Genomic DNA, 8,716 nt, shown 5'->3' with positions numbered 1-8,716 from the left:
TTGGTTCAGAAGACAAGGGCACTCCTGGATCAAGTATTTTTTATAACCGTCGTTGAACAGCAGACGCAATTTTGGGTTTACGACAACTAATGTTCAATTCCGTAGACTTGTAATTTTGACCCGAATCCAGAAGTCTAGGAAACTCCTGGATGAAGTAAGTAATTTGCCTTCGTGGAGAACTTTTTGATGAAATTTACCCGCATTTGCGCTACACAGAGAGGAAAACCTCCCATGGTTAGCCTAACGGCAAGAGGACTCTAATCCATGATCCGTCTACCACTGAGGATATTTTACGTACGCATTGTGGTCGGTGCGAGCAGAGCGCGGAATTCGCATCGACCAGCCATCCCTGGGATTCGAACCCGATTCACTTCATTAGAAGGCGAACACACTATCACCTGAGCCACCACCGCTTTGAATCAAGTATTGAGAGAAATTTACCTTCGTGGAGTACTTTTTTAGAGAACTTACCCAAATTTGCGTTACATGCTGAGGAAAACCTCCCACGGTTCTGACGACAAGGGGACTCTAATATATGATCCGTCTACCACTCAGGATATTTTCAATCAGAACTGTGGTCGGTGCGAGCCGATTACGGAATTTGTGTCCATCCACCATCATATTCAACTTTAATCTGAATTCATTCTTTAAAAACCCTTGCCTTTCGACATCTAATTTGATGAGACATCAAAAGTCACCGCTATAAATTTATTTTTATCTTTAGTAACCTCATTATTTTACAACTGCTAGTTATAATATGAACAGATTTAAGTATCTTAAATGATTTACTGATGATATTAGTTTAAATAGCATTTTAAAGAACTCAGAGTTATAGGGTAATATTAAGAAATTTTGGTACTGGCCAGTTATATCATTTCTGAGGGCACTTTTACAAAAAATTTATAACGATTAAAAGAACTGTTGATATTAATGATTTGAGAAATTTTTTTGAAGCGTGGCAGAAGTGTCTTCCTTAAATCATCTTCTACTACTCTCACTATTAAAGCTAGAAATCTGGATTATTTAGGATTCTGACTGATAGTCGCGGCTCTATCCAGCATCTGAAGAACTGGCACGGTATGGGCGATAAAACCTGAATTACAGTTTTGACCTTACTAAAATAAGCCTCGTTCTGCCACAATGTATATTTTCAGTGGGTACCTTCCCATGTTGGTATTAAGGGAAATGAGGTAGCCGATATTGTTGTTGTTATAGCTCATTTACGTCGCTCTAGAGCTGCACAATGGGCTATTGGCGACGGTCTGGGAAACATCCCTGACGATGATCCAAAGACATGCCATCATAATTTTGATCCTCTGCAGAGGGGATGGCTTCCCTGCTTTGGTAGCCCGACGACCTGCACGCGAAGTCGAGCACTTTACGGTAGAACAGTTTAACGAGGACCAATACCGCACACCCTCGGTCCCTACGCAGACTGATCTAAGTGGTCAGCCACCCGCACAATGACTGCAGACAGTGATGCTTGACTTCGGTGATCTGGTGGGAACCGAGTCTTAACGATCAGTCCACTGCGGAACATGAGGTAGCCGATGGCTTAGCTAAGGAAGGAACTTTAATAGTTTCTATTCATGAGCAAAATCTATTCTTGCCCCTTCGTGGTGTCCGACTCCGTCACATGTCTGATATAGTGGCAAACAACGTGGAGGTGCTCTGAGTTTTGGGGAAGGCACCGCACTTAAGATTGCACTTTCAAGACTAGCAAATGGCTTTTAAAGCGAAGAAGTCTAGCTCTTCAAATACGTAAACGTAACTAACGAAGGGAACAGCTCGGTGAGGCATGTAATACCAGAGAAACATACTCAGATTTATCAGAACATATGTAATAAGATCCAGCGTATGCGCATAAGAAGTAAAGTGGCTGTCAGGAGGTACATCACCCGTGAGCCGATTGTTGGTTGGCAAACCGGTTGCCAACTCTCAACTCTACATGTACGTTTGGGTTTGCTGCCTCTTGTACCACCATTTTATGCATTCATTTTATGTCAAAATGTGTTAGCAGATTTAATCAACATGGATATAAATGCATTTTCAAAGAAATATCTTAATAATACAGAACTGTTTATCATTAGTGTAAAATTACAGAACAAACCAACAATAAATAAGAAAAAGAGAAAACTTTTCATCCCCACCCTAACCCCAGTAGTGGTTGAGAGGAGAGGAGGGTGCAAAACAGTTTCATGAACTTCTACTGCAGTGTCTTTAAATGCTGTTTACTTTTTACACAGGTACCACATTAAAACCTTGGGTAAAAATATTCATAGGGGAAGAAGGCTAGCTTCCATGAGCATAATGTAAACCAGTCCCCCAAGATTTGGCGTGGTAGGAGCCAGTGTACCCAATTCCCAGTGTTTATTATGTATTCTAAGAGCTGGACTTCTTCTCCTTTCCATATTCTTTGCCTAGGGGGACTGGTTTACATTATGTCGATTGAATTTAGCTTCTTCACCTATGTATATTCTTTGCTTAAGGTATTATAGATTAAACCAAGATAAATTTTATAGATAAATTAAAATTGTAGATAACCCTTTCCCATCTGTGAAAAATGCAATGTTTCAAATTTGCCACCCCATCATCAACTATACTACTTGGAACTTGAGAGGGAAGCTTTGAGAGAATTTTAGGATTTTCTGAAGGTATGGCTTCATCGCTTTTTGGAACCTATGGCCTCATGAAGGTAGTTAAGCCTACTGGCTAGATCAGTTAGAATAAAGCAACAACATTGTTATATCTAAATTGATGAGAAATGTTAAGAAACAAGCATGAAATAATGTAATTTTTAGATTATAAAATATTCTAAACAATTTTATATTTAAAAATAATGAAAAACAGGATGGAGTGCTTTTTGCGACAAAAAGAGTGGTGATTGGGTGGCGACTGGCAAACAATTTTTTAACAGCCATTTGTTACATTTAGTCGCTTTGTGGCCAGTGGCGACAATCAATTTCGCTGTACACTTCAAGTGCGAAAGTTAAAAAAAAAATTTAAAAATAAATAATAATATTAATAAATGTTGATAAATGTTTAGTAATATCTTATATATTTTTTTCTTTGCTCTCTGATATAATAAAGTCATTTTTAGGTCAGTTTTTAATAAAATTAGAGCATAAAAACATATATAAACTTCAATTTGAAATTTATTTCACTGTAAAAATTTCGGAATAAATTTACAATTCTGTCTAGTGACAGTAATAAACACAAATCATTACGAAAGTTTTCTATAAATACCGAAAAAAAAAACCTTTTTCCAACCAAAAAGGCCAATTTTGGACATTCACGTTGTTACCTGAGCCAATGTAACAGCAAAAATTATATTTTAAAAAACAGTACCTAGACATTTACAAATAAAAACAGAAGTATAAAGTTTAAACAGAACGGTTGTGTGACAATATCTTTAAAATGTAGCAGTAATAGACAAATAAAAGAACAGGAGAATAAAATTTAAACAGAACGGTTACGTGACAATATCCTTAACATTTAGCAGCAATGAACTAGTTATTTTACAGTGAAAAAGCAATTTAGTGCTTTGATACATAATGTAAGAAATCACGTTGCTATTTTAACAAAACATAGATTAAAGTAAATATTTTAAACTTATTTCTCCATCATTATAATATTTTTTTAGGCATTTTCCTAAGTATTTATGAAAAATTTAGGCAACAAAATGCCATTTTTTTCATGACATATATAGAATCGTCCAAAAAAAAGGAAATAATGCAACACAAGACAGTTTTCCCCATATATTTATTGCTTAAGATAATCTGATTCCCCAAAATTCAATTAAGAATGTTAAAGTGTTAATTTTATTTAAAAAAAATATCACATAGGTAATAAAAATTTAGTGCATGTAATTTAAATATCAATAGCATTCAGAATTAGAAGCTATTAGCGTTGCCATTCTTACCTACTGCAAAGTGCACTATAAAAAACCATAATAAAATTAAATCAATAAGAAGTTCACAAAAAGTGCTTTAGAATACTTTAAAATGAAGCTGAATAGGCTTACAAAATTAGAATATCACAAAAACAGTGTTTTTTTAAAGACTATTTATTAAAGCAACAAGAAACAACTTATAATGTGATAGAATTTGCACAGTTAACAACAAAAGTTTGATCATTTCTTATAAATGCATCACAGAAGATTAAATGCTTAACAAAATTGCATAGTACATTATCACAAACAAAAGCACAGACTAGCTTATAGTAGATTGTAAAACAGTGTCTTGTTAAATATAATTATAAATATATGTTAATCATAAACATATGTTGATTTTTAAAATTTAAAAATAAAACACAAGTAGAGAAAAAAAAACATATTACTTGAAAACAAATATAGAAATACTAATGTCCACAAGTTTAAAACATTTAAGAAACATCTTTATTTCTAATTAACATCTTCAGATCAGCTAATTTCTGAGTTAATTCATTTTTTAACTAATCTCATGGAAAACTAATAAATTCTATCAGTTGTCAAGGTCATAAAATTCACATATGGATGATTGTATCAAACCGAATAATACAACCCACAATGAATTTAGAGTTATTTCATTTTTATTTATTTATTTAATACAGTTATCAGATAAATTGTTTAAAGAAATATACTTATAAAATTTCCTATCTTATTACTTCTGCACAAAAAAATTACAATTACAAGTTATACCTATTACATTAATGTTATAACTAATTCCAGTATTTTAATAACTCTAAACACTAGTAGTAATTTTAACTATTCAGATAACTGATTCAATCAGTTTGGTAATCAAACTAAAACCTTGAAACTACTTTTGATTTAATTGTATGTGCAGATTATTGAATACATACCTGCCAACTTTTACAACTTTTGCTAAAGATTTTCCATAGTGGTACTTTATAAAGCAGGGTAAAAGCATTCAAGTTATTAAAAATTTTGTCAGGCTTTTACCCACATAAAGCATATTTTTAGGGCTCTTATATATGTTTTTTTTTCAATTATTTATGTTGTGACAGTTAGAATAATTTTAAATCAATTTTTCTTCTTCAAAAGAAGAGTAATATGTTAAAGCATAAACTGACTACCAATAGAAAATATTGTCAATAAAAATCATAAAAGTTGCTAGACATGTTAGCACATTTGCAAAAAAAGTGCTGCTTTTTTACTTAACTTTCAAATTTGTGAAATAGATTATGAAATAGAATAGATGTTTTAACATAATTCATATCATTCCAAATAAGTTTCATCAACACTAGATGAATATGTCAGTTAATATTAATCTAACAATAACTCAGTATATAAAATAAAAAGTAAAAATCTGTAGAAATTTTATTTGAATCTATATATGATACATTAAAAGTTAATTTAAACAGATTATAAAAGTTAACTAATTTCATGAAAAAAATATTGAAACTAAAAGCGTAGAATATTTTAAAATTTGTTATGAATATTTTAAAACTTAAATTTAGACAATTGAATTAAACAATTTAAAATAAAATAAGTCACAGGACTTCATTAAAGGAAACAATGACTATAAATTAACCAATTAAATGGAAGTCTTATTTCACAGATTAATAAGAAATTAGATTATAAACAATTTTAAGATAAAACATTAAATAGGTTAGTTTTAGTAATTTTTTGAAAAAGTATATTCAAAATATGTCTTGTTTGTAGTGTATTTGTTGCAAATTATAGTTACAAAAATACAAGTTTATACATATTTTCATCGATCTGTAATCTTAAATGAAATGTAGACTATTTTTTTTTCCTTATTGAACATTATTCACAACTGATTTATTACACTAAATTTTTTAAACAGTATTAGGAAATTAATGAAATAAATATAATAAATTAATAGACAATTTATATAGCGATACAACGTTAAAAAACATATTCATTGATCTATTTCAAAAGGAAGAGAATTGGTTGTATAATAATTTTATCAAACAATTTTGTGATATTTAAAAGAAAAAAATATTATAAAATTTACTCATCTTACAAATTCAATATTTAATCAGTATATTTTTGAGTCATTAAATTAAACATTAAATATACAGATATTTTTTACAACGGAAGACTTCAGTTTAAATGCAACATGGTTTTGGTATTAAACTATATATATTATTTACAGAAATTTCATTCTCCCAAAGTTTATAAAAAATTAAATGTAGTTAGCACCACTTTATTGCCCACATTTTCAGCACACAGCATTAACAACAAAAGCAGAAGAACAACTTGAATAAAATTTAGATACATCAACATTACAATAACAATGAATGAGGTTATGCATAGCAATAACAAGAAGTTTGCAAGCTATTTTTTTTTTCAAATATAGCAATAATAAAAAATTTACAAGCAATAAGAAGTTTGCAAGCCAATTAATATAGCAATAAAAAGAAATTCACAAGTAATTACAAGAAGTTTGAAAGTAAATTTTCAAATGCACACTCAGGCAAGTAAAATCTATCTAATAACTTGCAGATAAATTTGGAATTGAAAATGAAAAAAAAAGTACTCATAATTAAAGATACAAAATATTTTTTATAGCATCTTAAAAATTTTAATTGTAACTTTTAATTTTCGTAAATTATCACTGATTGATAGTCGTTAAAATCTACTGAAATTTTTCAATGTTCTCATTAGAACAATCATAGGCAAGGCCTAAAAACATTAATTGTCTATAAAAAAGAAGAAATAAATTGATTATACATCTGCCATAGAAAGGGTTCAATTTATAATCAATTCAACAATATTTATTACCACAAGAAGTTCCAATATTAGATCATATGATAGGCATTTTTGCAATGAATTTTGTCCGCCAAAATATTATAATACTTTGAGTTCTAAGACATTACAATATACAAATTAAATACTTTTATTGGCATCCTAATACTATATAATATTTTGGCATTTTTTGCACAAAAAAATTAGAATTAATGTTTTTAAGAAAATGTAAAAAAGTGTTTTCTAAATTTACTGAGTCTTGAAAAGTACACTCAATTTCAATATACAACAAGTTACAATATATATTTTTGGCTGTAAAAATATGTCTCAACAATTCTAATCAAAAGAAAGGGCTAGAAATTTGAAGATAAAATTTACTGAGTCTTGAAAAGTACACTCAATTTCAATATGCAATAAGTTACAATATACATTTTTGGCTGTAAAAATATGTCTCAACAAGTCTAATCAAAAGAAAGGGCTAGAAATTTGAAGATAAAATTTTAAATACAAAATTTGGCTTTATATACCTACTTTTCATAAGGTAATAAGATGTTTTTAAATTTGAAGAATAGAAAATGTGATTAAAACATTTAGTGATCAATATCAAAAGATATGAATTAGAAAATTAATACTTCAAGTGAATATTAAATTAGATATTGTATACATTAAAATGAAATAGCTAAATTCATTCTGAAAGATAAAAAATAATTGTGAAGAACGTATTTCACAGATATTTAAACTGTTTTTAGAAATAGAAATGTGAAAGGGTAATTATTGAACTATATAAAAATACTTAATATCTTTTGAATTATCTTTAGATTCTTATCTTTAGAATCTAGTAAGACTCGGTAGTTAAATGCAGGATTCTTTTTAAGAACGTGCACATTTATTTTTGTTCATTTTTGGTATTAAAGTAGAGCATTTCTAAAAAGACACTATAATTCAAAGCCAGTATATTCTCCTGATTTTAAACCTTGTGACTAATTTTTTTGTGAGACTATAAAGACAAAAATCCCACACATAGTCTATAAAACAATACTTATCTCAAAACTGCAATTCAGGAGCTTACTTACGTTTCGACTTTTTAGCGAGTATTGCAAAATTTTATCAGCCTCTTATCAAAGCTACTGATGGATTGATGTTTGATGTAAAATAAATATTTAGTTATTTAAAATTTTGCACAAAATATTTGAACTGAATAGCGCATTGTTTATTTCATATAGCTCAATAATTATGAACCTGCATTATGAACTTGAACAGTACTTTTATTGATTCTAGATTAAAAAGGAATGTCAGAATATCTGCACAGTAAAATATAATTAACAATTTATAGAAAATTATTCCATAGACAACAAATACAAAGTGGTGAGATTATGTAAAAATTTGAATGTATAACATTATGACTAGAATAACATTACATAAAGCATTTATGTCTGATAATTAAAAACAAAAGTTGATAGGTGTATTTTGTTCAACATTTGTGGCTCCAGTATTAGAGGATTGAAACTATCCCTTCATACAATGATTGTATAGGGTGTTTAAGGGAAACATTGTTAGAAGAGAAACATTGTTAGAGGAACAATGAATTGGATTAAATTTTAATAAATGCTTGTCTAAAATAACATTACAAAAATACAAGAGTTAAAATTAAAATATATAAGTATAATTAGGGGTCTACAAAATCTGTTTGGCACCTAATATTTTAATAAAATTCAACATTTCTTCAATTTTAATAAACAAAACTAGTGTTACATTTTTAAAGCGGTAAGAATACTGTAGAATATAGTTGAGGAATATAGAATACTGTTGACTAAGCATTAAAACTTTATATCCTAATTCTGACCAATTTGTTTTTAGAATTTCTAGAAAAATACCATAATGCAAATTATTATAATGATAAGTTATAATAATTATAACGATAGGTTATAATATTTTTTGCATATAGTTTCATAAATGCAACAAAAAAAAAAAAAAAAAAAAAAAAAAAAAAAAAAAAAAAACAAC

This window comes from Parasteatoda tepidariorum, chromosome 3 (genome assembly GCF_982258835.1).
Source record: "Parasteatoda tepidariorum strain Cologne lab strain chromosome 3, Ptep-v5.0, whole genome shotgun sequence".
In the NCBI taxonomy this organism is placed as follows: domain Eukaryota; kingdom Metazoa; phylum Arthropoda; class Arachnida; order Araneae; family Theridiidae; genus Parasteatoda; species Parasteatoda tepidariorum.
The sequence above is the reverse complement of the archived record's forward strand: the minus strand, read 5'-3'. Positions refer to the sequence as shown.